We start from the raw sequence: 8340 nt of genomic DNA on the forward strand, positions 1-8340 counted from the left end.
TAGAAGTATAGGTGGGCTGGTGTGGGAGGCCTTGGCCAAATGGGCCACGGGGAAGCAGGCCGCCTGGCCGCTGGGCTCTCCTCTCTTAACCTCTCTCACTTACACTCCTTAGAAGAAAGAGGGAGACAAGAAAGAAAGAAAGAAAAAAATATGGAGAGAAGAAAAAGAAGAAGAGGGATTTAGGGAACGAATTTGAACATGCGGGTAATTTAATTGGACTCACAAAAATATGCTCGGTCCGAGAAAATAGGTAGGGAGTCCAATTAACAAAACGAAGATGTTTTGTAGACGTTTGGGGATGATCCGGACCCAACGGTGACAACTGTCCGGGTCGGGTCCGGGGAAGTTTCGGACACGCACACAAGGGGTCGGCTGGAACTTGTGGGCTACGCAGAAGGGCTCGACCTGAGAGAAGAGAAGAGAGAGAGGCCCGACGACTGTTTCCGGAGACCGAAAACGTCCGACGATTTGACCGACTATATTGTCGCTATAGTTATCCGTTGGGGCGTCAAACGAACTCCGAATGCGATGAAATTTGGCAGGCGGCCTACTGGCAACATAACAACACCGCACGCCAACTTTCAACCCATTCCAAGAACATTTTCCGGCCACTTATAAAATAATATTTTGGACGTGCCGCGGGTGCGTGCAAGGGTGTCTAGACTCAGAACGGACAAAGGAAGGAACGAGGAGGCCGGGACGGATGCAAGTTTTAAAAACATGATGATGCAATGCATATGATGACATGACAAGATGCAACACGCAAGCGAATGACATGGCAACAACAACGAATAACTGGAAGACAACTGGCGCATTGGTCTCGGGACGTCACATGCCACCCCTAGTTGGTTTTGGAGTATTGATGACAAACTTGGTTGAGGGACTAATGTGTTTGTGAGAAATGCGGGATAACACAGGTAGTAGTCCCTCATTGATTTGGTTTACCTACCAGAGATGACCCCTAAAAATGTGTAAGACATTGAAGACAACAGTGGTCTGTGAAGAGCTTCACATTGAAGACTATGACATGAGAAGACTGTTGGGGAACGTAGTAATTTTAAAAAAATTCCTACGCACACGCAAGATCATGGTGATGCAAAGCAATGAGAGGGGAGAGTATGTCTACGTACCCTCGTAGACCGAAAGCGGAAGCGTTTATCAACACAGTTGATGTAGTCATACACCTTCACGATCAGTCCCGATCAAGTACCTAACGTACGACACCTCCGCGTTCAACACACGTTCAGCTCGATGACGTCCTCGCCTTCTTGATCCAGCAAGAGGGGCGAAGTAGTAGATGAGTTCCGGCAGCACCACGGCGTGGTGACGGTGTTGGTCAAAAACAATCTCCGCAGGGCTTCGCCTAAGCACTACGAAAACTATTACGAAGGATAAACTAGAGGGGACGGGGTTGCCGGCACACGGCTTGGTGTTTCTTGATGTGTCTTGGATGCTAGCCCTACCCCTCTATTTATATGTTGAGCTTTAGTGTCGAAACTTGAAGTAAAAGCCTCTACAAAGTCGGTTTCACCCGAAAGGCAAGAGTCCTTCTCGGACTCCAGGGCCAGACGCCAGGGTTCCTGGCGTCTGGACCCAGATGCCAGGGACTCTGGCGTCTGGCCCCTGGACTCCGCAAAACTTCCTTTTGCTCTTTCCAAAAACCTTGTGGGCTTTCCCCTTTGGCCCAAATAAAGTGTTCTCGTACCCAAACATTTCGGGAAACATCCGGAACCCTTCCGGAGACCAAACACTATTATCCCATATATCAAAATTTATCTCCGGACCATTCCAGAGTTCCTCGTCATGTCCGTGATCTTATCCAGAACTCCAAACAATATTCAGTTACCAACATACATAACTCATAAATGATATATCGTCAATGAACGTTAAGCGTGCGGATCCTACGGGTTCGAGAACTATGTAGACATGACCGAGACACTTCTCTAGTCAATAACCAACAGCGGAACCTGGATGCCCATATTGGCTCCTACATATTCTACGAAGATCTTTATCGGTCGAACCACATAACAATATATGTTCTTCCCTTTGTCATCGGTATGTTGCTTGCCCGAGATTCGATCGTTGGTATCTCAATACCTAGTTTAATCTCGTTACTGGCAAGTCTCTTTACTCATTCCGTAATGCATCATCCCGAAACTAACTCATTAGTTACATTGCTTGCAAGGCTTATAGTGATCTGCATTACCGAGAGGGCCCAGAGATACCTCTCTAACAATCGGAGTGACAAATCCTAATCTCGATCTATGCCAACTCAACAAGTACCATCGGAGACAACTTTAGAGCACCTTTATAATCATCCAGTTATGTTGTGACGTTTGGTAGCACACAAAGTGTTCCTCTGGTAATCAGGAGTTGTATAATCTCATAGTCATAGGAACATGTATAAGTCATGAAGAAAGCAACAACAGTAAACTAAAACGATCAAGTGCTAAGCTAACGGAATGAGTCAAGTCAATCACATCATTCTCCTAATGATGTGATACCGTTTATCAAATGACAACTAATGTATATGGTTAGCAAACATAACCATCTTTGATCAACGAGCTAGTCAAGTAGAGGCATACTAGTGACACTCTGTTTGTCTATGTATTCACACATGTATTATGTTTCCGGTTAATAAAATTCTAGCATGAATAATAAACATTTATAAATAAGGAAATAAATAATAACTTTATTATTGCCTCTAGGGCATATTTCATTCTAAGACATTGTATGAAGACTATGGACTGCGAAGACATAGTTGTTTCGTAGTTTCCTTTTCTTCTTTGTTGAGTCATAGGAACCACCGTACTGTTAAGTGGGGTCCAAGCGAACAAAGTTAGAGTGACTAAAGTGATGCTCAACCAAATCCTATGTCTTCGAGCGAAGGCAATGAGAGAAAATCTTATCTAGAGCTGGATGAGTCAGCTTTACTTGTAGCCCAAGTTAAGGTGTCACGTGTGTTTGAAATCTGACCATTGGACACGTGTCAGTTCCTTAGTGACCCAGGGTCATTTCGAACAAATCAGGTTGGGTTGCCTCGTGGCTATAAATAGCCCACCCCCTACACCATAAAATGGTGGCTGCTCAAAGTTAGTGCACGACTTTTGTCATTTTGAGAGCAACCCACCTCAATGCCTTTGAGAGAGAAATCCTTGCATGGACAAAGCCCTAAACACCGAGGGCCAAAGAGTGTTAGGCATCACTGAAGTCTTTCTGTCTGCGTGATCTAAAGACTTATTACACTTGAGGACTGTGAATCCTCCAGCCAGTTAGGAGTCGCGTTCTGAGCATCCAAGAGTCATTGTGGATCGCCAGAGAATGAAGTCTGTGAAGGTTTGGAAGTCTACCTTGAAGACTTACTAGAGTGATTGGGCGAGGAGTGTGTGTCCTTAGCTCAAGAGGAATAAGGTGAAGACGTGGGAGTTAAATCTCAACCTCCCTAACCAGACGTACAGTTATCTCAGCAACTAGAACTGGTCCAACAAATACATGTCCTCACCGAGCAACTGGTTCTATCTTTTACCTCTCTTTACTTACTGTTTGTCTTCGTGAAGTCATTGCCTTCTTGCATGATATGATTGACTTCACTGTGTGAAGACTGTTGTTGATTGGCCTCATACTATCTTCCATCTTGATCCTACTACCTAGCTGCTGATAGTCTTCATGCTTTCACTTCATTGCTTACTTGACTATGGCTTGTCTAGTGTAGTCTACCTTCCGCTGCATATTTATAGGTTCATTGCTACTATTTGTCTTCAAAGCCCCCGTGTTTTGAAGACTTTCATAAAAATCACCTATTCACCCCCCTCTTCGATAACTAGCACTTTCAATTGGTATCAGAGCAAGGTGCTCCCTTGTTCTGTGTGATTCGGTTTAACCACCTGGAGTTTTGGCTATGCCGACTGCAGGGATAATCAAAGTCTCCGCTGCATGCCCTGTCTTCGATGGCACTGATTACCCCTACTGGAAGAATAAGATGCGCATGCATCTTGAAGCCATTGATGTCGACCTCTGGTATGTCGTCAAGAACGGCGTTCCCAAGGCCGGTGAAGGCGTCACCCCAGCTGATGTCAAGAAGTTCATTCAACTAGATTCTACTGCCAAGAACATCATCTGTGGTCATCTGACCAAAGGACAGTATGGCCGTGTGAGTGCTCTAGAAACTGCGAAGCTAGTCTGGGACTGGGTCTCCAAGGTCAATGAAGGCGTCTCAACCCAGAGAGACTCAAGGATCAGTGTTCTTCATAATCTCTTCAACCTCTTCAAGAGAAATGACAATGAGAATGTTCAGCTGACGTTTGATCGCCTCACTGACATCACAAATGAGCTTCATGCACTTGGCGCCACTGAGATCACCAAGCATGAAATTGTCAAGACACTCTTGAGATCACTCGACAACTCATTTGACACCCTGACCCTGATGATTCAAGAACGCGCTGACTTCAAGACTCTTGATCCGTCTGACATACTTGAAAGGCTCAACACACATGAGTTCTAGCTATCTGAGAAACGATATGTCTATGGTCCTAACTATGGCCGAGCTCGCGCTTTGAAGGCAAAGGATGTTTCCTCATCTGAAGAAGAATCTAACTGCAGTTCTAAGGATCCTGAAGACATTGGAAAGGAACTTGCCATGCTCGTGAAGAAGTTCCAAAGGTTCACTAGGAAGAAAGGCTCCAGACAGTCTTCAAGATCCAGCTCAAGAAATGATGAAGCTTCCTCCCGTGACTACAAGAAGAGAACGTGTCACAAGTGCAAGAAACCTGGTCACTACATCTTTGAATGTCCTCAATGGGACAATGAGAACAAGAAGAAGAAGAGTAAGGAATATGATTCTGATGACAAGAAGAAGAAGAAATCCTCAAAATCTTCTTCCAAGTCTTTGTCTAAGTCTTCATCACAAAAGAAGAGCTCATCTAGCAAGGGTCGTGCGTTTGTTGACAAGGAAATGGATTCAGAGGAGGAGTCTGCATCTGAGGAGGTGGGGATGGAGTCTGAAGAGGAACCCGATTCAGGCGTGGCAAGCCTGGCTTTAGCTTCAGCATACGTCACCAAGTCCATCTTCGATACTGAAGACGATGGCCTCTTCACCAACGTTGATGCTAACGAGGATGACTCTGCTCCCACCTACTACTTCACGGCACGTGGTGCCAAGGTAAAGTTACGCGATACTCACTATCAAACTTCTAGTGAAGATGACTCTGAATGTAAATCTAAATCTAGCTACAAAACACTTGCTAAAATTGCAACACAGCAACAGACTGCTATGGAACATATTCAAAAACTGTTAGACAAAAGCGATGACCCGTTGGACGCGGAGATGACTCGAACTCAGTCCTTAATTGAAGACATTAAGAATCTTCATGTTAAGTACGAAGAACTTGAAAGTCGTCATGAAACGCTCTCAACTACTCATGAAAAGCTTTCCTACGATTATCTTCAAAGGAAGCAAGAACTTGAGAACTTAAGAGCGGCTCATGAAGATCTTCAAAAAGAGAATGAGTCACTTCGCGCTCAATAGATCAGTTCCGCTTAGGAAGGATTTGAACCACCATGTCTAAAATGCCTTGAGCGTAATAACGCTACTTCTGTTGCTGGATGTTCTACTGCTACTACTATTGCAATATCTTCAATTGCCGATGTGGTAACTAGCCCCTCTACTGAGGATACCACTACTATTGCTAATGAGAATGCCAGGTTGAAGACATTGCTTGAGACATGAATGTAAAAAAGTCTCAAAGGGCATCGGACACTATGTGATGTCCTCAAGAAACAGATTTTGAACCGAAGACCTAGGAAAGAGGGTGTTGGGTTCAAAAGGAAAATGAACGTTGATGGTTCTTACTAGAAGCCTGAGCAGTACCCCAAAACCACATGGGTTGCTGCAAAGGGACATTCAGTGGATCCGTCTACCTTATCTGGCTTCACTTGTGCCAACCCGATTATCATTAATGAATCCTTTGATGCAAACTATAAACTGTTTAAGAATCATAATGGTGAAGTGTTTGCCAGGTATATTGGTACTAACTGTAGGAATGGACCACCTTTGAAGAAGATTTGGGTGCCCAAGAGTTGTCTTGAAAATTTTCAGGTGAATCTCATCATGACACCACCTGGGATGAAGACAATCCCCAGACCAAAGGCTTCACATGGTCCAAAGGCTTCATACAGACAGAGGACTCAGCAGAGTCACCCTAACACAAGTGTTTTGCAGGGAAACCATACTCAGGCCTATGAATATGAGCGTGTTTCTTCAAACCGCCATGTTCATAAGACCAAGAATTATTCTGCTTATTCTTATGAGTATTATTCACCTCCTGCAAGACTATTTGCCAGGTCTCCAAAGCCAAAGTTCTCAGATACTGCACTTAGACTCATTGCTTCAAAGCCACCCCTGGAGATGTGGGTGGTTAAGAAAGTTTAACTCTCTTTTGCAGGGAAAGGTCTCTAGCTGAAAATCAAAGGCGTCAGATGCTATTGCTGGGGACCTAAAACGTCTTGTGGGGCGCAAGATAAACTGCCCAAATGGTCTTATTATGTATTTCATTCCTAAATTGCTTTCCGTTCATCCTATTAGTCCTAACCTGGATCTGAGCTTTCATAATCCACTTGCTCGTCAAATGTTTATGCTTCAAAATACTCTTCGTGAAGCCCATCCCCCTAACTGCACTGTAGGGTATGACACCAGCTGCTTCGGAATGGATTATTGATAGTGGATGCACTAACCACATGACCGGCGATCGAAGTCTTCTCATGGACTCAACCTTACGTCCATCTGACAAGAGTCATATCACATTTGCTGACAATGGTAAGAAGCCAAATGTAAGCTACTTCAGAGTATTTGGTGCCAGGTGCTGGATCAAGGATCCACATCACACTTCAAAATTTGCATCGAAAGCACATGAATGTTTTATGCATGGTTACGGAAAGGATTCACACTCCTATAGAGTCTTCAACCTCTTTCACTATAAAGTGGTTGAAACCGTGGATGTGCGGTTCGGTGAAACTAACGGCTCGCAAAGAGAGCACCTGCCAAATGTGCTAGATGAAGCCCCTCCTAGTGAATCAATCAAGCTTATGGGTACTGGATAAATCATACCTTCAGAGGCACATGCTGAAGAGGAAATTATCATTTCTGCACCAAATCAACCAGAAGACTCTGCTTAGCCTGAAGCCAATGCTGAAGATGAAGACAATGATCAGCAAGAGCAAAATCTTCGTCCAGTTCATCCTCGTGTTGTAAATGAAGTACAGACTAAGAAGATAATTGATAGCATCAATGCACCTGGTCCCCTTACTCATTCAAGAGCAACTCAGCTAGCAAATTTCTGTGGGCACTTTGTATTTGTATCCATATCTGAACCCAAGAAAGTTGCTGAAGCCTTCATGGAACCTGAATGGATTCAAGCTATGCAAGAAGAGCTTCAACAGTTCGAGCTGAACAATGTATGGGAACTGGTCAAGCGCCTGATCCTAGCAAGCACAATATCATAGGCACAGAATGGATCTACGGCAACAAACAAGATGAGCATGGTCAAGTTGTCAGAAACAAGGCTCATCCCATTGCTCAAGGATATACTCAAGTTGAAGGAATTGACTTCGATGAAACATTCGCTCCGGTGGCTAGGCTTGAAGCCATTCGCATTCTGCTAGCCATTGCCAACCATCAAAACATCCTCCTATATCAAATGGATGTGAGGAGTGCTTTTCTCAATGGCAAGATTGAAGAAGTGTATGTTGCACAACCACGTGGCTTCGAAGATCCAAAACATCCTGATGTGGTTTACAAGCTCAACAAGGCACTGTATGGCCTCAAACAAGCCCCTCATGCTTGGTATGACACATTCAAAGACTTCCTGAGGAGCAAAGGCTTCAAACCTGGTTCCCTGGATCCCACTCTCTTCACGAAGACATACGATGGTGAACTGTTTGTGTGCCAGATCTATATGGATGACATTATTTTCAGCTGCACTGACAAAAGATACAGTGATGAGTTTGGACACATGATGCAAGAGCAATATCAGATGTCCATGATGGGTGAGATGAAGTTCTTCCTTGGTCTTAAAATCCGTCAGCAGAGCAATGACATCTTCATATCTCAAGAGAAATACCTCAAAGACTGCCTGAAGAAGTTTGGAATGCAAGACTGCAAGGGATACACGACGCCAATGCCAACCAAAAGTCATCTGGGCCCCGACGACAATGGTAAAGAGTTCAATCAAAAGGTATACCGCTTCATGATTGGTTCTTTACTCTATTTGTGTGCATCTAGGCCAGATATCATGCATAGCGTTTGCATGTGTGCCCGATTCCAAGCGGCACCAAAGGAGTCGCATC

This window comes from Triticum aestivum, chromosome 1A (assembly GCF_018294505.1).
Source record: "Triticum aestivum cultivar Chinese Spring chromosome 1A, IWGSC CS RefSeq v2.1, whole genome shotgun sequence".
Lineage (NCBI taxonomy): Eukaryota > Viridiplantae > Streptophyta > Magnoliopsida > Poales > Poaceae > Triticum > Triticum aestivum.